Genomic DNA, 22,725 nt, shown 5'->3' with positions numbered 1-22,725 from the left:
TACTCCCGCTTCCCTTTTGCCATTCCCTGCTCCGACATGACCGCGGCCACAGTCATTAAAGCCCTGAACAGCATATTCACACTGTTCGGTTACCCCGCATACGTCCACAGCGACAGGGGGTCCTCTTTCATGAGTGACGAGCTGCGCCAGTTCCTGCTCAGCAAGGGTATAGCTTCAAGCAGGACGACCAGCTACAACCCCCGGGGGAACGGGCAAGTAGAAAGGGAGAACGGCACAGTCTGGAAGGCCGTCCTACTGGCCCTACGGTCCAGGGATCTCCCAGTTTCACGGTGGCAGGAGGTCCTCCCGGACGCTCTCCATTCCATCCGGTCGTTATTATGTACGAGCACTAATCAAACGCCCCACGAGCGTCTCCTTGTCTTCCCTAGGAGGTCCTCCTCTGGAACGTCGCTGCCGACCTGGCTGGCGGCCCCAGGACCCATCCTGCTCCGAAAGCACGTGCGGGCACATAAGGCGGACCCGTTGGTCGAAAGGGTTCACCTCCTCCACGCAAACCCCCAGTACGCCTACGTGGAGTACCCCGACGGCCGACAGGACACGGTCTCCCTGCGGGATCTGGCGCCCGCCGGCACCACGCACACCCCCCCGGCACCATCAACCCAACCGCCCCCCTTCCTGCCACCGCCACACCCCGCGACCGCCCCCTTCCCAGGAGGATAAGTCCCCCTCCCCTTTGCACCAACAGCTGAAACCGTGCGGCTCCCGGAGGCGACAACGCTGGTACAAGCACTACCACCACCGCCGGGGCCGAGGCGATCGACATGGACGACCAGACCGCCCGACCGACTCGTGGCGTCGATGTAAAACGAAGATGGACTGTCCAATGAACATTTTGTTTTTCCTATATCCTCTGTAAATAGTTGTAACAGGACGATACTGTCCAATACGGTACTACCATGTAACTGTTCTCTCCTCCCAGGACCAGTACTGTAAACCCTTACCACCATACGAAGCATCACCCCGCCGGGTTCATTTTTGACAAGGGGTGAATGTGGTAGTATGTATTGGGGGTCATGTGGGACTGGAAACCCTAATGTCATTGGCTGACAGATCCCGGGTCCTGGTTGGCCGTTGACCTCATACTCCGCCCTGAAGGCGAAGTATAAGAAGCCGGTGCCTTCCCCCGCATGCCAGTTTACTATCGGGCTGCTGGGGAACAGACACGCTTAATAAAGCCTCATCGACTTCACTCTATTTGTCTCATGGAGTCTTTGTGCGCCACACACCATTCACTGATCCATTCACTACCCTCACTGTTCCTGCCTCAAAAATGTGATTAATTTAGTGAGACACAAACTTCGCCTAACAAAACCATGCTGAATATCCCTGATCAATCCATGTATTTTTTTCCAATTAAGGGGCAATTTAGCGTGACCACCTAGCCTCCACATCTTTGGGTTGTGGGGTGAGACCCACGCAAACACGGGGAGAATGTGCAAACTCCACACGGACAGTGACCCGGGGCCAGGATCAACCCCGGGTCCTCAGCACCATGAGACAGCAGTGCTAACCTCTGGGGCACCATGCTGCCCTAACTCCATGCATTTCTAAGTGACAATCTATCCTGCCTCTCAGAATTGTTTCCAATAATGTTCCCACCACCAAAGTCAGACTGACAGGCCTATGGTTTTCTGGCCTACCCCTCCCACCCTTTTTAAATAATGGTACAACATTCACAGACCTTCAAACCTTCGGTAACTCGCCTGCAACTAGCGAGGATTGGAAAATGATCCACACAGCATCCGCTATTTCCTCTCCGGCTTCCTTTAACAGCCTGGGATACGATCCATATGTTAACCTTCAAGGATGCCAGATACTCCATTACTTCCTCTCTCACTATGCTTATTGTATCTAATATTTCACACTCCTCCTCTTTAACTAGAATGTCTGCATCATCCCTCCTCCTAGTGAAGAGAGAGACAAAATACTAATTGAGAACCCTGTCCACATCTTCAGCATCAATTCGTAAGTTGACACAAACAATTTGGATATGCCTTTCCTTTTCTTTAGTTATTCTATTGCTCTTAATGTATTGGTAAAACATTTCTGGGTTTAGTTTGATTTTACCTGCCAATGTTTGCTTCCCTATTTTCCATTTGACTTCACCCCTGCACTTTCTATACTTTTCTAGGCTTTCTACATTATTAAATGTTTTGTGACTGTTATAAGATTTATTTTTCTGCTTTATCTTGGCCTGTATGCATCTGAATAATCAGAGGGCTTCAGATTTGGCAGCATCACACTTTTTCTTTGCGGGGACATGTCTGCACTATGCCCATAGAATTTCACCTTTGAATGTCTCCCATTGATTTGACAGTTTTCCCTTCTAATAGCTGTATCTAGCCCAGTTTTGCCAGTTCATCTCTCACCTTTGTAAAATTGTTTTCCCACAATTTAGAACTCTTATTCCTGTTCTATCTTTGTCCTGTTCCATTAAGATGCTAAATCTAATGAGATTATGGTCACTATCTCCAAAATGGCTCCATCACTGTTCCCTCATCCTCTTGCCCAGCCTCATTTCCTTAGACTAAATCTAGAATTGTGACCCCTCTCATTGGGGTTGTTACGTTCTGGCTAAGAACTTTCTGTTGAATGCAATTCCAGTATTTTGCACCCTCTGTGCCCTTCACACTGTTCACATCCCAATTGATATTAGAGTAGTTGAAGTCCCCAACAATTACTACCCTTTTGTTTTTGATTCAGAAATCTGTCTACATATTGCTCTTCTAACTCCGTTCCACGAGTTGGGGGTTAATAGTACAGTCCTAGCAATGTGGCTGTCCCACATGTCCTCATTGATGATTTTAATATGTCATCCCTCCTCACAGCTGTAATTGATTCTTTAACTAATAAGCCAAGTTTCCGTTACAACAATGTGCTGCCCTGTGTCCTCAGCTCATCATCGGCTTATTTGCTATTGATTGGCATTTACATATATACCTTTTAACACTGCCAAATTCCAGTACTGTACACTTTTTAAACCTGTGCATCTTCTGTCTGTCAGAGCCACTCACTAATTTCCTGTCTCCCATTTCCTGCTCTGAATTTGCCCTCAAGATCCCATCTCCTGCTAATCTAGTTTAAACCCCATCAACAGCACTAACAAATCTCCTTGCGATGATATTCGTTCCTGTCCTGTAATGGTGTAGACCATCCGGCTTGTACAGGTTTCACCTTTCTCAAAACTGGTCCCAATGCCTCAGGAATCTGATGTCCCCCCTCCTCTACCAGCTTTCCAGTCACGTGTTTTCTTGTACAGTTCTCCTATTTCTAATTCAAACTTGTACGGAGGACTGGGAGTATCCTTGAGATTACTCTTTTAGAGGCCTTGCTTTTCAATATACTTCCTAGATCTCTAACGTCTGCTTTCAGAACATCATCCTCTTTCCCAACTAACTCATTAGTACCAACGGAGACCGCAATCTCTGGCTGATCACTTTCCCCCAGAAGAATGTCCCACTCCATGTTTGGTGTTTGATACAGTGCCACACAACAGACTTATGAGCAAAATTATATCTGATGGAATAAAAATAACAGTAACGTGGATATGGAATTGGCTGAGTGACAGGAAACAGAGAGTATTGTTTTGGGTTGGTGGAAAGTTTGTGGTGGAATTCCCAGAGGTTAGTGTTGAGACTCTTGCTTTGCTGATATATGTTAATGACCTAGACCTTGGTGCACAGGGTATAATTTTAGAGTTTGCAGATGACACAAAGCTTGGAAGCATTGTGCACTTTAAGGAGGTTAGTGCGAAACTTCGAAAGGCATGGACAAGCTTCAGATGAGGTTCAATGTGGAGAAATATGAAGTGATTCATTTGTTATGAAGTACATGGAGAGAAAAATTAAGGGTGTAATTCGAAAAGAGACACAAGAACACGTCCTTGGGGGTCCTTGGTATATATGTGCATACATCAATGAAGGTGGCAGGACCGGTTGAGAGAGCAGTTAATAAAGCATACTGCATCCTGGTTTTTATTAATAGGGGCAAAGAGGTCAAAAGCAAGCATTGTATGTTGAGCTTGTATAGAACACTGGTTTGGCACAACTGGAACACAGGTACTGGAACCCGTATCCGGGAAGCTCGGGACCGAATATGTGCGCAATTTGGGGATTTTATGGATGCTGGGTCCTAGACAAGTACTTATATAAAATAAAGTATGAAAAATAAAGGATAAGAGGGTTTTGTTCAAATTGTTACCCAGGACGCAGGCTTCAAATGTCGCTTGTTTTCGGGTCCTTCTGAATTTTGGCTAGCCAGATAAGGGATCCAGAACTTGGATTGTGTCTGTCTCTGGTAACCACACTTTAGAAGGAGTGTGAAGTCATTGGAGAGAGTGCAGAAAAGAGGGACAAGAATGGTTCCAGGGATTAGGAGCTTCAGGTATGAAGATAGATTGGAGAAGTTTGGGCTGTTTTCCTTGGAGAAAAGAAGTCTGAGAGGAGATTTGATAGAGGTGTTCAAAATCATGAGGGGTGCTGACAGGATAGCTGGGAAGAAATTGTTCCCACGCTTGAAAGGATCACGAACGGGAGGACAGATATTTAAAGTTTGGTAAAAGCAAAAACTTCCTTCCATGCAGCAAGTTGTTTACCTCTAGAATGCACTGTCTGGTGGGGGCAAGTTCAATTGAAGCATTCAAACAGGAATTAGACAGTTATCTGAAAAGGAAGAATCCTATACAATAGAATATACCAATAAACTATTTGTCTTTTTGGGGCGGGGTTCACTATTATAATGAATTAAATTTATTCAAATTAATTTGTTAGAATTAATTATAAATAAGTTATTATTGTTATAAATTACAATGTAGTCCTACCAAATAACCATGGAAAAATATTTTGCGTTTACTGAACCGTAAAATGGTATCTTTGTTCAAATAACAACAGGTGGTTCACCATTGGCTATTGGAAATTATTTGATTATTGATCACCACTGGTACAGGCTCAGCAAATATCCATCCAGTCTTACAGATATAAAATTTTGGAATTTATCTCACTCGTGGAAGATAAAAGTTAAAATCTGTGTAGTTCTGTTTTAGAAAAGGAACCACCGTCCACATGATGTAAAAGTTAAAATACACCAACTATTTCACTGGAAGCAATAGGAACTACAGGTAATTGACAACGTATTCGATAACACTTTGGCTGGAGCTAATTAACCATAGACTGGTCCATTTTTAGACCCAGGCAAGTAACAACGAGCGGAAGATCATTCTGACTGTAACTGATCCCGTGCGGACGAGGAGTCAAGGACGTCCTTAATGGACAAATTTCAAAGTAAGTCACAAAGTAAAAAAAACTTTTGAAAAAAATTAACCTTTTTTGATCTGAGACCCACTCCATATCATGGAGTGGCACGGTGGCACAGTGGTTAGTGCTGCTGCCTCACAACGCCAGGGCCCCGGGTTCGATTCTGACCTTGGGTGACTGTGTAGAGATTGCACATTCTCTGTGTCTGCGTGGGTTTCCTCCCAGTACTCCGGTTTCCTCCTGCAATGCAAAGATGTGCAGGTAGGTGGATTGGCAATGTTGAATTGCCCACAGTATACAAAGGTTTAGTGGATTTACAGGATTGCGGGGGAGTGGGCCCAGATAGGGTACTCTTTCAGAGGGTCACTGTAGACTTGATGGGCCAAATGGCCTCATTCTACAAGATGGGGATTCAATGATTCTATGAAATAGTGAGGGACCGATCTTACTAAAAGTAAAATAAAAGCCAAATATGTCATGTTCTGTAGACTGGCCGAATTGGATGATGAACTACAGAATATCTAGTTTAAATAATTTATTATGAAACAACTGCGTGATAAAGATAACTAGGATAAATAAAATAATGAACTACTAACACTAATTAACTATTGTAGAGCTACTGCAAAACACGTCTATCCTCCAACACAATCTACTCCCAATCCCAAGCCATAGGGTCACATGGTGGGTTTACATTGCAACCTAGTGATCGGAGATCATGCATAACATTATGTACAGAATTGCTTTATGCATATCATCACATCCTCTTTCTTTTGGAAAATGAAATTATTTACATACATTAGATTATTTTTACATTTCACCATGATATGCATAACTATTTGTACAATAATCTTTATTAGTGTCACAAGAAGACTTACATTAACATTGCAATGAAGTTACTGTGAAAATCCACTAGTCGCCACACTCCGGTGCCTGTTCAGGTACACTGAGGGAGAATTCAGAATGTCCAATTCACCTTACAAGCACGTCTTTCAGGACTTGTGGTAGGAGACCGGGGCACCCGGAGAAAGCATACGCAGATATGGGGAGAACGTGCAGACTCCGCACAGACAGTGATCCAAGCCGGGAATCAAACCCAGGTTCCTGGCTGTGTGAAGCAACAATGCTAACCACTTTACACAGTTAGAATTTTTTACAGTCTGTCACAAGTTAAGTCTATCTGGCTTGAGTCTTGTCCTTGTAGACCTTTTCAGTGTCTGCTTAACTTGTACGTGTATGTAACGTACCAAAACCTTGGAAAACTTCACGGAAATCATTCAGTATGGAGTCTCCTGAGGGATGAGGGCCTGTTGCAGCATTGTCTGTACTATAGACTCATCGGACCAGTTGCAACTCCTCACCCACTTCAACTCCAATTAAAGACTCGCGGTCTGCCACCACCATGGAAAATTTAAATTTGTGAATTTTGTTTTTTACATGAACATCAAACTCACATGTTCCAAACGACGAGATTTTGTTGCCATTGTAATCTCTTAACAATGCCATTATGTTAACTATTTTTCGTTCAATTCGCAGCTTTCTCACATCGGACAGGTTGATGACGTTGGCCCTCGCACCGGTGTCGAGCTTGACTGTTATCACTCAGCCATTTATCTTTAATGGCACTGCCCATTTATCCTTATGATTTTTTGCCTTTAATTCACTATTGCTGCAGATTGGTACAAATACATTGTGATTTGGTATGACCTGCATATCCTTGACTTCACGAGAGATCGTGCGCGGGATTCTCAGAAAATGGGGCTATGTCCCCATGCCGGCGGGAAACCGGCGCCAGTGACTCCGGCGTCAACGGCCTCCCAAGGTGAGGAATTCTCCACTTACCACCACTTTCTCGGGAGCTAGGTTGCCGCTGAAGACATTGGCGCCGCTCCAGCCGGCGGCGAAGGGCCACCGCGAGTTCGCGCAGGCAAGGAATGGCCGGCGTGATCTCGCGCATGCGCGGACCGGCCGGCGTGTTTCCGTGCATGCGCGGGGCTTCTCTTCTCCGCGCCGGCCCCCGGGCAATATGGCGGAGCCCTACAGGAGCCCGACATGGAGGAAACGGGTGCACCCCCGGAACAAGCCCGCCCGTAGGTGACCAGGCCCCCTTGGGGCCCCCCCTGGGGTCGGAACCCCCCGTGCCCTCCTGAGGACCGCCCCCGCATACTCACCTGCCAGGTCCCGCCGTGCGTGAGGTGAGTAATTCACGCCGGCGGGACTGGCCAAAAATGGATGGCCACTCGGCCCATCGGGGCCCGGAGAATCGACGGGGGGGTGGGGGGGGGCGCTTTCAATGGCCCCTGACCTGCATGGCGGGAATCCCGCCCGAAAAAACGGTTCAGGTGCATAGGGCAGCCGGCGTCGAGACGGCGGGGCGGGGTCCGCGCCTCCCCCGGGTAATTCTTTGACCCGGTGCAGGGTCGGAGAATCCCGGCACATGTCTACAGGAATGTGTCATCTAGGCACACTTCATCAATAGCACTGATACTCATTGTTTGTTCAGGCCTTCTCCTGGAATAACATTGGGTTGCAAAATGATTTCTGCCATTACAGTTGCCACGTGTTTTTTCATAAGCAGGGCATTGCCGTGGCATCGCGGCACATAAAATGGAGAATCGGGTCGGTCGCTCAAAATGGCCGCCCTCACTGGTAGCACGTTACTTATTCGGCTGCGTCACCACACTAATGGTGTCTATCGCCTCTTCTGCCTTCACGCTAAAATGCCGGAGATTCAATACACTGATCTGTTTTGCTGCAAGCTCACTAGCGTGACATATTTGGATCGCACTTTCGAGTTGCAGGACTGTTTCTCGCAAAAGCCACTCACACACTTTATCATTGGAGATCCCGAAAACTATTTGATCGTGTGTCATTGACGACTGGTGTGTGCTGAAGTTGCACGACTGCGCCTTCAATCGCAAGTCAGTGAGGAAGCAATCGAATGCCTCTCCCATGTTTTGGGTTTGTGTCCGGAATATCTAGCGCTCGAGTATATAGCGCAGCATGCTATCGCAGTGGTTGCACGGTTGCTTCACAGCTCCAGAGTCCCAGGTTCGATTCCCGACTTGGGTCACTGTCTGTGCAGAGTCTGCACGTTCTCCCCGTGTCTGCATGGGTTTCCTTCGGGTGATCCGGTTTCCTCCCACAGTCCAAAGATTTGCGGGTTAGGTGGATTGGCCATGCTAAATTGCCCTTTGTGTCCAGAAAGGTTGGGTGGGGTTACTGGGTTACGGGGATAGAGCGAAGGTGTGGGCTTGGGTAGGGTGTTCTTGCCAAGGGCTGGTGCAGACTTGATGGGCCAAATGGCCTCCTTCTGCACTGTAAATTCCATGAAGGTTTCATTTTTTTTAGGGGAGCAATGGCGATCAAATTGTTTAAGAACTTCGTCGAGGCTTTTGCTGTCAGCCTCGTTTTCAAAAACAAAAGTGTTGAAAATTTCAATTGCTTGGGGACCTGCTACAGTGAGCGCAATGCAATACGCCTCTCATTGGGCTGTGCCTGCAGACCAAGGGCCACAACATAGAGTTTAACCTGTTGCTTAAACACCCTCCAATTCTCGACTACGTTACCGGTAATCCAAAGCTGTTCAGATGCCTTGATGCCTTCCATCCCAGGCTTCGAAGTTGTATCACGTGCTGAGCACCAGATGCCAGTAGGACTCCTCCAACTGCACCTGTAGGTGCTGGATACTCGCCGTCATCCCCTCATGTAGTCCCTGGCTCTGTGACTGCATCTCCATGATCGATGGCATTTCCATTCCAAAAGCCCAAATCCTGTCTGGACGGCAGCTAGTCCCCGGGGTCAGCCCACCCTCCAACCATTCACCTCCTTGGGAGTTCCTACCTCCACTTGATGCACTGGAGCATTTGTGTGGTGAGCACTAGATAGTGTCCCAAGAGCCTCATCACTAAAGTGCCCAACCGAGGTGAGTGTCTCTGGGATGGCAGAGGGTGTTGGAAACAGCTGTATCAGGAAATCTGTGTCATCCCTGAACTCGAGCTCCGGGGTGTCCTGGGTCTCGGGTTAATGGTTCCTCTCCGTGACGGTATCATCCTCATCATGCTCGGCACCCGGGGCTTTGGCTCTGACTGTGGCTGGGAGTGGGACACCAGAAGGATCCGTCCCATCACCAGCAGGTCCTGTAAGACAGGATGCATGATTAGACTGCGGGCCGGGAGAGACTGGGGGTGGTGGAGCGGGGTGAGGGTGGTACCAGGGTGCTGTCGGGCTTGTGGTGATATGCATCACTGTATAGACACAAGGGGTTAATGTAAATACACAACAACTAAGTAAACACTAGAGGGAGCACCGGAGATGTCATGACATGCAGACAGACAGCTAATGAACACATGGAATAGGACACGACCAATGGGCAGTCAAGACACCCAGAGGTGACACTACCACAAGGGGGCAACCCATATATAAGGACAGGACACAAATGCTCTGTCTCTTTCCACAGACAGACACTTAGAGAGTAGGACAGAGGCAGATCAGAAGCATCACACCCACCACGTGGCTTAGAGCTGACTGGTTAGTTAGACTGAGTTACTATAGCAAGATTAGCAGGAGAGTCGAACTCATAGAGAACTGTGCTAATGGTTCAATAAATCACATTGAACTTACTTCAAAGTCTGGAGTATCTTTTGGTCAAAGCTGCATCGAGTTGCAGCCTGTGTTATCCCAGAGTACATAACACATCAGAGCTGAGGGTGGTGTGGGGGCGAGGGTGGTGTTGAAGGGGGTGACATGTGTCACGGGGAGCCGGAGCTCAGTGGGGTCTCACTTCCTTGCCCGAGGTCGATCTCCGGCCCGGTGACAGCCCTCTCCTTGGGCCCGCCGACCACCCCCAGGGCCCATTGCTCTGCTGCAATGAGGGGCCACAGGTCCGGCCGTCCGCCTCCAGTCTTCTCCCGCTCCCGGCAGTTATGGGTGACCTTCTTCTTGGGACGGGAAAACAGAAAATGCACCATGTTAGACAGTTTGACGCATACAGCCCAGGGGGTGAGTTGCTGGTGACTTCAGTGGGGAAGGCACCTGCCCATTGCGGCCGGTATGCGTGCCTGCATGTGATGCAGGTTGGGGGTTTGGCCACTCTCCTGCTGGAGGGGGTCGGGGACGGGGGGGATTTGGTACGGTTATGGGAGTGTGGGACGGGGGTTGGTGTCAGGGGCACAGTGCTGGCTACTCACCCTGGCCTCCCTGAGGAAGTTGTGTAGTTTCTTACGGCACTGCTTGCCAGTCTGGATGGTGTTGCTCGTGGCGCTTAGTGCCTCTGTGCCCTGGAACGGCGAAGGGTGGCGGCTGCCTACCTCCTTTTCAGACCGGGGTACAGGGTGAACTGCCTCTCCTCCACCGTGTCCAACAAGGTATCCATGAATCTCGGGCTGCTCGCCTTGCTGCCATCTTGTTGGCTGGGATGGTGTGCGTGGGGAGTGAAGTGCGTTTGTGCGGCTGCAGCTTGTCAGCCTCCTGGGTGTCAATGTCGGACCTGCTGAATCCCGCCCTGTTTCTCATTGGAATCGATTGTGTTCCACGTGATGCCGGTGCTAGCCCCTTAACTGTCACTGAATTAGTCTGGTGCTGGCCAGTTTTGCTGTCGTGGAACTCCGCGAATGCTGCCCCGGCGCCAACACTTAGCACGGGATTCTGCGCTTGCCAATGCTGAAATCGCGAAACGTGATTGGGCGGAGAATAGCTTCCGGTGCCAAAATCTGGCAAGGCGCCGGTTTCACGCCAAATCGGGATACTCCAGCACACCGTAAATGGCATAAATGCATCGCTCACTGTGGTAGTCACCACTAGCCGAATTATATGTATTGCGGTAAGACACATATACTAGAGGTACATGGATAAATCCCTGCCTGCTGGCTCCGCCCAGTAGGCGGCGTATAAATGTGTGTGCTCGCCGGTGCTGCAGCCATTCTGGTTCCAGCTACATGAGGCACCACATCTTGCTCAATAAAGCCTCGATTATTCCACTACTCTCGTCTTTGTGTGGAGAAGCCGGCGTTGGACTGGGGTGAGCACAGTACGAAGTCTTACAACACCAGGTTAAAGTCCAACAGGTTTGTTTCGATGTCATTAGCTTTTGGAGCGCTGAGCCTTCCTCAGGTGAATGAAGAGGTATGTTCCAGAAACACATATATAGACAAATTCAAAGATGCCAGACAATGCTAGGAATGCGAGCATTAGCAGGTGATTAAATCTTTACAGATCCAGAGATGGGGTAACCCCAGGTTAAAGAGGTGTGAATTGTATCAAGCCAGGACAGTTGGTAGGATTTCGCAGGCCAGATGGTGGGGGATGAATGTAATGCGACATGAATCCCAGTCCCTGTTGAGGCCGCACTCATGTGTGCGGAACTTGGCTATAAGTTTCTGCTCGGTGATTCTGCGTTGTCGCGCGTCCTGAAGGCCGCCTTGGAGAACGCTTACCCGGAGATCAGAGGCTGAATGCCCTTGACTGCTGAAGTGTTCCCCGACTGGAAGGGAACATTCCTGCCTGGTGATTGTTGTGCGATGTCCGTTCATTCGTTGTCGCAGCGTCTGCATGGTCTTGCCAATGTACCACGCTTCAGGACATCCTTTCCTGCAGCGTATGAGGTAGACATCGTTGGCCGAGTCGCACGAGTCTGTACCGCGTACCTGGTGGGTGGTGTTCTCACGTGTAATGGTGGTATCCATGTCGATGATCTGGCACGTCTTGCAGAGATTGCCATGGCAGGGTTGTGTGGTGTCGTGGTCACTGTTCTGAAGACTGGGTAGTTTGCTGCAAACAATGGTTTGTTTGAGGTTGCGCGGTTGTTTGAAGGCAAGTAGTGGGGGTGTGGGGATGACCTTGGCAAGATATTCATCGTCATCAATGATGTATTGAAGGCTGTGAAGAAGATGACGTAGTTTCTTCTCTCCGGGGACATACTGGACGACGAAGGGTATTCTGTCGGTTGTGTCCCATGTTTGTCTTCTGAGGAGGTCGGTGCGGTTTTTCGCTGTGGCGTGTTGGAACTGTCGATCGATGAGTCGAGCGCCATATCCCGTTCGTACGACAACGAATGAACGGACATCGCGCAACAATCACCAGGCAGGAATGTTCCCTTCCAGTCGGGAAACACTTCAGCAGTCAAGGGCATTCAGCCTCTGATCTCCGGGTAAGCGTTCTGCAAGGCGGCCTTCAGGACGCGCGACATGCAGAATTGCCGAGCAGAAACTTATAGCCAAGTTCCGCACACATGAGTGCGGCCTCAACCGGGACCTGGGATTCATGTCGCATTACATTCATCCCCCACCATCTGGCCTGCGAAATCCTACCAACTGTCCTGGCTTGGTACAATTCACACCTCTTTAACCTGGGGTTACCCCATCTCTGGATCTGTAAAGATTTAATCACCTGCTAATGCTCGCATTCCAAGCATTGTTTGGCATCTTTGAATTTGTCTATATATGTGTTTCTGGAACAGACCTCTTCATTCACCTGAGGAAGGAGCAGCGCTCCGAAAGCTAATGACATCGAAATAAACCTGTTGGACTTTAACCTGGTGTTGTAAGACTTCGTACTGTGCTCGTCTTTGTGGTAATTGATAGTGCATCAATTTATTGAGGAAAGATTTAAAAATGATGGATCTTCGCATCAAGCCTGATCGCCTGCAGCTGTGCCCTCAAGCAACCAACACTACGTCTGCTTTTGACCCTGGCTAGCCTGCTTCGAAAGCTACCTCCGAATATCCGCTGAGGAACCCTCGGATGCGCAGAAGCTCCAAGTCATTTATTCACAGGTGAGCCCTGACAATTTTCCTCTCATCCGGGATGCGCCCACTTACTCCAAAGCAATGGAGCACCTTAAGGGACATTACATTCGACCAGGCACCTCCTGTCCACGAGACAGCAACTCCCCGGGGAGTCCCTAGATGATTTCTGGCGTGCCCTGTACATCCTGGGGAGGAACTGTGACTGCCAGGCAGTTTCGGCAGTCCAGCACAGAGAACTTTTAATCCGAGACACTTTCGTTACGGGCGTGAGGTCTGTGTACGTCCGTCAGTGCCTATTGGAAAAGGGGACACTCGATTTTGCGGGAACCAGGCAGATCGCGAACTCGTTAACAGTGGCCTCCCGTAATGTCCAGTCGTATGCCCTCAACCGCACGGCATCCTCATGGGCATCTTGGGCCCCACCAGCTACTGACTCCAGCTCACTGCAAGCCTGCGCCGCACGGCAGCCAGCCAACCCCGGGGTGCCCAAATGCTACTTTTGCGGACAGAACAAACACCCCAGGCAGCGCTGCCCGGCGCGGAGCGCAACCTGCAATGGATGCGGAAAGAAGGGACACTTTGTTTCTGTGTGCCAGGCCTGGTCGGCCGCAGCTGTTTATAGGCCCAGCATTCCTACAACCCCCACATGCGACCCAGGAGCATCGCCATCTTCTTCCCCGCAGGCCAAGTGCGGCCCGTGGGCGCCGCCATCTTTAATGACGCCCGTCATGTGCGCCCCATCTTCGGCACCATTTTGAACGGCGCCTCAGGACCCCTGCCCGTCTGGAAGCTCGTCTGGCCGTTCATCGCCTGCCGCTACCCCCACCACCGCTGACCAGCCCGGGACCTCCCAGCATCTGCCGCAGATCACCTCGATCACCCTGGACCAGTCCCGGCCCCGCAACCTCGCGACCGCAACAACGACGGTGAAAATCGATGGGCACGAGACGACCTGCCTTTTTGACTCCGGGAGTACAGAGAGCTTCATCCACCCCACGACGGGAAGGCGCTGCTCCCTCACGGTACACCCCGTTATCTCCCTGGCCTCCGGATCCCATTCCATGGAAATCCGGGGGTACAGCATCGCGACCCTCACCGTCCAAGGCGTAGAGTTTAGCAACTTCCGGCTCTACGTCCTCCCCCACCTCTGCGCTGCCCTGTTACTCGGCCTGGATTTCCTGTGCCACCTCCAAAGCTTAACCTTAAAATATGCCGGGCCCCTACCCCCTCTCACCGTATGCGGCCTCACGACCCTGAAGGTCGATCGACCTTCCTTATTTGCGAACTTCACCCAAGATTGCAAACCCATCACCACTAGGAGCAGACGGTACAGTGCCCAGAACAGGACCTTCATCAGGTCGGAGGTCCAACGGCTCCTGCGGGAAGGCATCATTTGAGGCCAGCAACAACCCTTGGAGAGCCCAAGTGGCAGTAGTAAAGTCTGGGGAGAAGCACAGGATGGTCATTGACTACAGTCAGACCATCAATCGGTACACGCAGCGCGACACTTGCCCCCTCCCACGCATATCTGACATGCTCAATCAGATCGCACAGTAGCAGGTCTTTTCTACAGTGGACCTGAAGTCTGCCTACCACCAGCTCCCCATCCGCCCGGAGGACCGCCAGTACACTGCGTTCAAAGCAAATGGCCGCCTCTATCACTTCCTTCGGGTTCCCTTAGCGTCACTAATGGGGTCTCGGTCTTCCAACGTGAGATAGACCGAATGGTTGATCGGTACAGACTGCGGGCCACCTTCCCGGACCTAGACAACGTCACCATCTGCGGCCACGATCAGCAGGACCAAGACACTAACCTAAAATTTCTCCAGACCGCCAAGCTCCTTAATCTCATGTACAATAAGGAGAAATGCGCGTTCCGCGCCAACCGCTTAGCCATCCTTGGCTATGTCGTGGAAAATGGAGTTCTAGGGCCCGACCCTGACCGTATGCACCCACTCATGGAACTCCCCCTCCCCCACTGCCCCAAGGCCCTGAAACGATGCCTGGGGTTTTTCTCCTACTATGCCCAGTGGGTCCCTAACTCTGCGGACAAGGCCCGCCCGCTCATTCAGTCCACAGTTTTTCCCCTGACGGCTGAGGCCCGCCAGGCCTTCAACCGCATCAAGGCAGACATCGCCAAGGCCACGATGCACACGGTCGACGAGTCCTTCCCCTTCCAGGTCAAGAGCGATGCATCGGACGTAGCTCTGGCCGCCACCCTCAACCAGGCGGGCAGGCCCGTGGCTTTCTTTTCCTGCACCCTCCATGCCTCCGAAATTCAGCACTCCTCTGTCAAAAAGGAGGCCCAAGCCATTGTAGAAGCTGTGCAGCATTGGAGGTATTACCTGGCCGGCAGGAGGTTCACTCTCCTCACTGACCAACGGTCGGTTGCCTTCATGTTCAATAATACACAGCGGGGCAAGATCAAAAACGATAAGATCTTGAGGTGGAGGATCGAGCTCTCCACCTATAATTACGAGATTTTGTATTTCCCCGGGAAGCTCAATGAGCCCCCTGATGCCCTATCCCGCGGTACATGTGCCAGCGCACAATTGGACCAACTCCGGGCTCTCCACGATGGCCTCTGTCACCCGGAGGTCACCCGGTTCTTCCATTTCATCAAGGCCCGCAACCTGCCCTACTCCATTGAGGAGGTCAGGACCATCACCAGAGACTGCCAGGTCTGTGCAGAGTGCAAGCCGCACTTCTACTGGCCAGATCGAACGCACCTGGTGAAGGCCTCCCGTCCCTTTGAGTGCCTCAGCATGGACTTCAAAGGGCCCCTCCCCTCCACCGACTGCAACACGTACTTTCTGAACGTGGTCGATGAGTACTCCCGGTTCCCTTTCGCTATCCCATGCCCCGATATGACTTCTGCCACAGCCATTAAAGCCCTCCACAGTATTTTCACTCTGTTCGGCTTCCCCACCTGTATCCACAGCCATCGGGGATCCTCCTTTATCAGTGAGGAGCTGCGTCAGTTCCTGCTTAGCAAGGGCATCGCTTCGAGCAGGACGACCAGCTACAACCCCCAGGGAAACGGGCTGGTGGAGAGGGAGAACGGGACGGTCTGGAAGGCCGTCCTGCTGGCCCTGTGGTTCAAAAACCTCCCGGTGTCCCGCTGGCAGGAGATCCTCCCCGACGCGCTCCACTCCATCCGATCGCTCCTCTGCACAGCGACTAACGAAACCCCCATGAACGTCTCTTTGCCTTCCCCAGGAAGTCCACCTCCGGGGTCTCGCTCCCAACATGGCTGTCAGTTCCTGGACCCGTCCTCCTTCGCAAGCGTGTGCAGACCCATAAGTCGGACCCTTTGGTCGAAAGGGTCCACCTCCTGCACGTGAACCCGCAGTACGCCTACGTGGCACACCCCGACTGGCGCCAGGACACAGTCTCCCTCCGGGACCTGGCATCCGCTGGATCCCCACCCACGGCCCCCGACATGGCACATCCCCCACCCCCCCTCCGGTTGCCTCATTCACCCCTGTGCCACTGACCTTCCCCCAGCGAACTTCACCACAGCCCCCACCCCAGGAGGATCCGTCCTCCCACTGGTTCCACTCAGGGGTGACGAAGACGAGGACAACACGCTCCCGGAGTCACAAGTGACCAAGTCGGCGCCCACATCATCACCAGGACTGAGGCGATCGCAGAGGAGGGTCAAGGCCCCCGACAGACTGAACTTGTTAATTATTTTTTCCACCACCCCCGCTGGGACTCTTTTTTAACAGGGGGTGAATGTGGTAGTCACCACTGGCTGTATTATATGTATTGCGGTAAGACACATATACTAGAGGTACACGGATAAATCCCTGCCTGCTGGCTCCGCCCAGTAGGCGGTGTATAAATGTGTGTGCTCGCCGATGCTGCAGCCATTCTGATCCCAGCTACAGGAGGCACAACACCTTTGCTCAATAAAGCCTCGATTATTCCACTGCTCTCATCTTTGTGGTAATTGATAGTGCATCTCTCGCCGCGCGGGGGAAACGTACAGCAGGCACATCAGTAGTGGGCCTGGCACCCTATGCTCCGGGGCCTTGCGATTCACCGCCTCCGATGGGCCAATTTCCAGATGGCGTCGTTCACTTGTGGTTCTATAAATCGGCGTCCTGGCTGTTGAGCAAGAGAGAGAAGGTAGGAAATGACGTGGAGTGACTGCGGGCTGCTGGACGTGCTAGTTGGGGGTGCGGGGCCGCTGCCAGGACCGGGGGTACCGATGAGGCCGGATACCAATGGGGCATAGGAGCGGGGATGGAGGGGGGTTATGCATGGGCGGGGCCGCAGTGCTTCCTTGTAGCCCATGGAACCTGGATGGACACGGGAGTATGCGCAATGCTAACATGTTGGCCTTTCAACCCCTGCAGTCATTGGCATTCAGATACCAACCTGCGATGCTGGTTGTTGTGGTGATGGCCGCAGCCCTGCCAGATACCCTGCGGCCGCGTGAGCGGGGCCCGCTCAGAGAGGAGGGGGAAGCTGCAGCAGAGGAATGGGTTGCAGTAGGCCGGGCTGCAGAGGGGCAGGTGGTGGCTGCACAGGCTGGAGGGCCGGCCACCCAACAGGCCGAGGAGGAGGAGGAGGTGCCATGGAGGCAATGTATGAGGCCGCATGTGTACCGGCACCGTATGTCGTTCGAGGACCTGCCAGACCAGGCATGTAGATGGAGATTATGGATGAGCAGAAGGACTGTGTGGCACATCTGCCAGATGATGGCACACCTGGCACCGTGGGGGTATGGAGGAGGATACCCGCTCCCGGTGACTGCCAAGGTGATGGTTGCCCTGAACCTTTATGTGACGGGGTCCTTCCAGTCGACGAGTGAGGACCTGTCTGGGATCTCACAGGGCTCGGCGCACATGTGCATCCGTGCCATCAAGGACGCCCTATATGCCTAGGCGGACCAGTATGTACAGTTCCACATGGACTGAGCCCACCAGGATGTCCGGGCAGCGGGGTCCGCTGACATTATCTGGATGCCCCGAGAATAGGGAGTGATCGACAGGACGCATGTTGCACCGGTGGATAACAGGCCACTGTACACCAACCAAAAGGAGTTTCACTCCATGAACATACAGCTGGTCTGCGATCAACAGATGTACATCATGCACGTTTATGCCCGATATTCGGGCAGTGTAAATGACTCATTCATCCTGGCACACTCGGTGATCCCTGACATGTTTGAGGGGCACCACCCCTGGCTGCGGGGGTGGCTGCTGGGTGACAGGAGTTACCCGCTGCGATCGTGGCTGATGGCGCTTATCCGGAGGCCATAGACTGACGCGGAGACCCGATACAATGACACCATTACAGCGATCAGGGGTGTGGTCGAACGGTGCTTCGGCATCCTCAAGATGCGCTTAAGATGCCTGGACCGTTCTGGTACCCCAGTACGAGGCTGAGAGGGTCCCCTGCATCATGGTGGCCTGCTGCATCCTCCACAATATAGCACAGCAGAGGGGCGATGTGCTGGAGGAGGAGGATGTTGAGGAAGGGCAAGCCTTGTCCAACAAGTGGACGATGTGCAGGACATGGGGCCCAGGCAGGCACTGGGGGCTGCACGACGCCATCGCCAGGGCCAGCACGCACGGGACACCTTCATCGCGACACGGTTCGTTGACTAGGTGGGAAGGGGAATTGCTGGCCAGGGCATGGACACCACCACCCCAGACCCACACCCGCTCATCTCCCACACCACAAACCGCCCGCATGCACATCCCCTCCATGACACATACCTGTGGCGCTACGAGCTGGGGGCCCTGAGTTGGCGGTTACAGCCGGTCTGTTCCATGGGATGGAGAATAAATGCAACCCGCTCTGCGATGAGCTCCGCTGCTACACATCTTATGACAATGTCTGACTCATGCCCACAGTAGCAACTTCCACCTGGGTGATCCCTGCATGCGAGCTGGCCAGTCCATCACCTAGACCTGTCGAATCCCTGGGGTGGGGGTGCTGGGAGCGGCCGGGGGAGGGAAATGGGAAGGGGGGAAAGGGGAGGGAAGGGGGGGAAGACGCTCCACCCACGGGGCCTGCACTGGCTGCCCACCCCTTACCTCCCCCCGGCCAGCACTGACCAGCCCATCCCCACACCCACCAGACAGAGAACCAAGGCAGGTTTCAATGATGTTAACAGGCGTTTATTGCGGAGAAATATATGTGCCCTAGTCCCATAACTCAGCTGTGCCCTGCACCTGTGTTAACTGGTGTCTAGCCTTCTGGCCTTATGAGCCCTAACTCTATGCCTAGGTGGTTCCCTAGAAGGTACAGCAGGAGTGGAGGTGGCCTGTTGTGACTCCTGCCCTGCGACACGGGTCCCTGTTGGCGCACGTCTCCTGGGGCGACCTGGCCTGGATGGGCCCGGCCGCTGCCCGGGCGTCCCGGTGGCATGGTGCCACCCTGTTCTGCCCGCTGCTCACCAGATACACGAGGGACAGGAGCTGGGGGGGAAGTCCGAGGTACTGCGCTGTTCCAGCACCTACCCTGCGGGGATCACCGGCATGGCCCTCAGCACCTCCTCCTCCCTCGGGGTGCCCAATGGCTTCCGGGTTACTCCATGGGATGGGGGTGCGAGCGGAGCCATCCCCTGGGGCCTCCTCCGCCACCTGGAGCTGCCAGTCATGGAGGTCTCGACCAGGGTCTGCATGTTCACGGCCATGGAGCACAGAGAGTGGACCACCTCTGTCTGGGACTGCGCCACGGCATGCTGCGACCCACCATCTGAGGGTTTGTGCCACATCAGCTAGTGCCTGGGCTACCTCCCTCTGGGCTGGGCCACCTCCCTCTGGGTCTGGGCCTTCTCCCTCTAGGACTGGGACACCTCCCTCTGGATAGGACACCTCCCTCTTGGATAGGACACCTCCCTCTGGGACTGGGCCACCCCTCCCAGTGTCTGCGCCATGCCGACCAGTGCCTGGGCAATGCCGCCAATGTTCTCAGCCATGGCCTGCTGTGACTGAGCCATGCTGAGGAGCGCCCCTTCTATCTCCAGGTGGCTCTGGCACATGGCTGCCTGTGAGAGGGCAGCCCTGTCCTGGACCTCGGCTCCTGCCTGCACATAATGCCCCAGGCCCTGGACACTGGCCCATATCCGACACCATCGCCCCCATTGCCTCTACCGCAGATGCCACCCGTGCTGTGTTGGCCAGGGTGGCACGCATGACCGGCACCACACCCTGTTCCTGCACACAGATGGAATCCTCCACCTTTGCCTGCATGTGCTGGATGCCTGCCATCATCCCCTCTTGTCGTCCGTGGGTCACTAACTGCACCTGCACTGTGACTGAGACTGGATATTTCAGGAGCCCGGGACCCGTCTGGATGGCAGCTGGTTCCTGGGGCCAGCCTGCCCTCCGACCGTTCGGCCCCTCAGCTGTTCCTACCACCACATGCTATACCGGATGGGATGTGTGGTGCGTGATGTGTTATCTGAGTTGGTTTAACACTGACTGCAACTGGATGCAGTGAGACTAGAAACAGGCTTCCGACACAGGAGATGGTCCAACACTGTTTTATTGAACCTGCTGGTTGCTGTACATATTCTGCTGTGGGTTGACACTCTATTAATCTAAACTGAACTGGTAACCTCTGACTGGCTTGACCAGACGAGCTCTCTGTCACATGGAGACGGTGCTCACGGCCTTGTGCACTCTATCTATCTTTGTAGCTGCATCCTGTGAGAAGAGGGAGAGTCTTAATGCCCTGTGTGTTTTATAGTGGTAGTGTCCTGGTGATTGGTTGTTCTGTGTCGTGTGTGTTCATTGGTTATCCTGTGTGTCAATCACTGCCTGTCTGCATCTCAATATATACATGAGTGGATATGATGACATCTCCCCTTTTTGAAATAAATTTTGGAATGTGGCTGTATATACATGTATGACTATGTACAAGTGGTGAGTGAATGAACATATGTACATGGGAAGATGTCTATTGTGCAGAAACAGAGCAAACTGAACAAAATTTACAGGATTCAAGTCTATAGATTCAGTCTTTGTGGTGGGTGACAAATTCTTGTCGATCGCCTCAGAGGTGGAGGGGAGACACCGGCACCTGGACAGGCGGGATTGCTGCCAGATTGGTTGCCTCGTGGAGAGGCGGGATTGCTGCCAGATCATGTGGTGCGAGATGTCCTGAGGCAGCATGATGACATGCAGAGAAGTGCGGCCAGGCGGTGGGCAGGCAACTTTGCGCAGCGTCCTCCTGTTGCACCGTAGAATGGAGCCATCAGCCATTTGAACAACAAAAGACCTGGGGGCGGCCTGTCGGACGACAACAGCTGGGGCTGACCAGCCTCCCTCAGGCAACTGGACGCGAACAACATCTTCTGGAGCCAGCGCAGGCAGATCAGTGGCATGAGCATCATACGTGATCTTCTGCTGGTCCCTGGATCGCTGCACTTTCTGCAGCACCGTGAGGTGGTCAAGGTCTGGTCAAGTCGTCCGCAGGTTGCGGTTCATGAGCAGCTGCGCCAGAGACAAACCAGTCGACAGAGGGGTTGCCCTGTATCCCAACAGCGCCAGGTTAAAATCAGAGGCTGAGCCTGCAGCCTTGCAAAGCAGCCGCTTGATAATATGGACCCCCTTCTCGGCCTTTCCGTTTGATTGTGGGTAATGGGGACTGGATGTGATATGCCTGAAATGGTAGGCTCATGCAAAGTCAGACCACTCTTGGCTGTAGAAACATGGACGGTTGTCACTCGTTACTGTGAGCGGTATCCCGTGCCTGGCAAAAGTCTCTTTGCAGGCTTTGATTACTGACTTGGACGTGAGGTCTGACAGATTCCCCACTTCCGGGTAGCTGGAGAAGTAGTCGACTAAAAGCACGTAATCACGCCCATTTGCGTGAAAGAGGTCTATCCCCACCTAGGACCACGGAGAGGTCATGATCGTGTGCTGTTGCAGTGTTTCTTTGGGCTGGGATGGTTGGAATTTCTGGCATGTTGTGCAGTTGAGGACCGTGTAGGCAATGTCCTGGCTGATGCTAGGCCAGTAAACTGCCTGCCGAGCTCTGCATCGACATTTCTAGACCCCCAAGGTGACCCTCATGGATCTGTCTGAGCACCATGGTTTGCATGCTTTGGGGAATGACGATTCTATCCAGTTTAAGAAGGATCCCCTCAACAACCGTTAACTCGTCCTTAATGTTGAAGAACTGGGAGCACTGCCCCTTTTGCCAGCCATGGGCAAGATGTCACATCACACGCTGCAGTGGAGGATCTTGGGCAGTTTCTTCACGTATTTGGACAACTCGTTCATCAGTGGCTGGGAGGTTGCAGTGCCTCAATATGGTGAATGAAGTCGCCCGGTTCACATGGTGTGGTGATGGATCGGGATAGGGCATCAGCGATGATCAGCTCCTTACCCGGTGTGTAGACGAGTTCGAAGTCATATCGGCGGAGACAAAGAAGAATTCGCTGCAGCCGAGGTGTCATATCATTTAAATCCTTCTGGATTATGTGGACTAAAGGCCTGGGGTCTGTTTCCACCGTGAACTTTGGCAGACCGTATACGTAGTCATGAAACTTGACTATTCCTGTCAGGAGACCCAAGCACTCTTTTTCGATCTGGGCATACCGTTGTTCGGTCGGAGTCATGGCCCTGGATGCATATGCCACTGGAGCCCAGGACGAGGAGTCGTCTCGCTGGAGGAGCACCGCACCAATGCCGTCCTGGCTTGCGTCTGTGGATATCTTGGTATCCTTGGTCGGGTCAAAGA

Source organism: Scyliorhinus torazame, chromosome 10 (assembly GCF_047496885.1).
Source record: "Scyliorhinus torazame isolate Kashiwa2021f chromosome 10, sScyTor2.1, whole genome shotgun sequence".
In the NCBI taxonomy this organism is placed as follows: domain Eukaryota; kingdom Metazoa; phylum Chordata; class Chondrichthyes; order Carcharhiniformes; family Scyliorhinidae; genus Scyliorhinus; species Scyliorhinus torazame.
Note: the sequence above shows the minus strand (reverse complement) of the source record.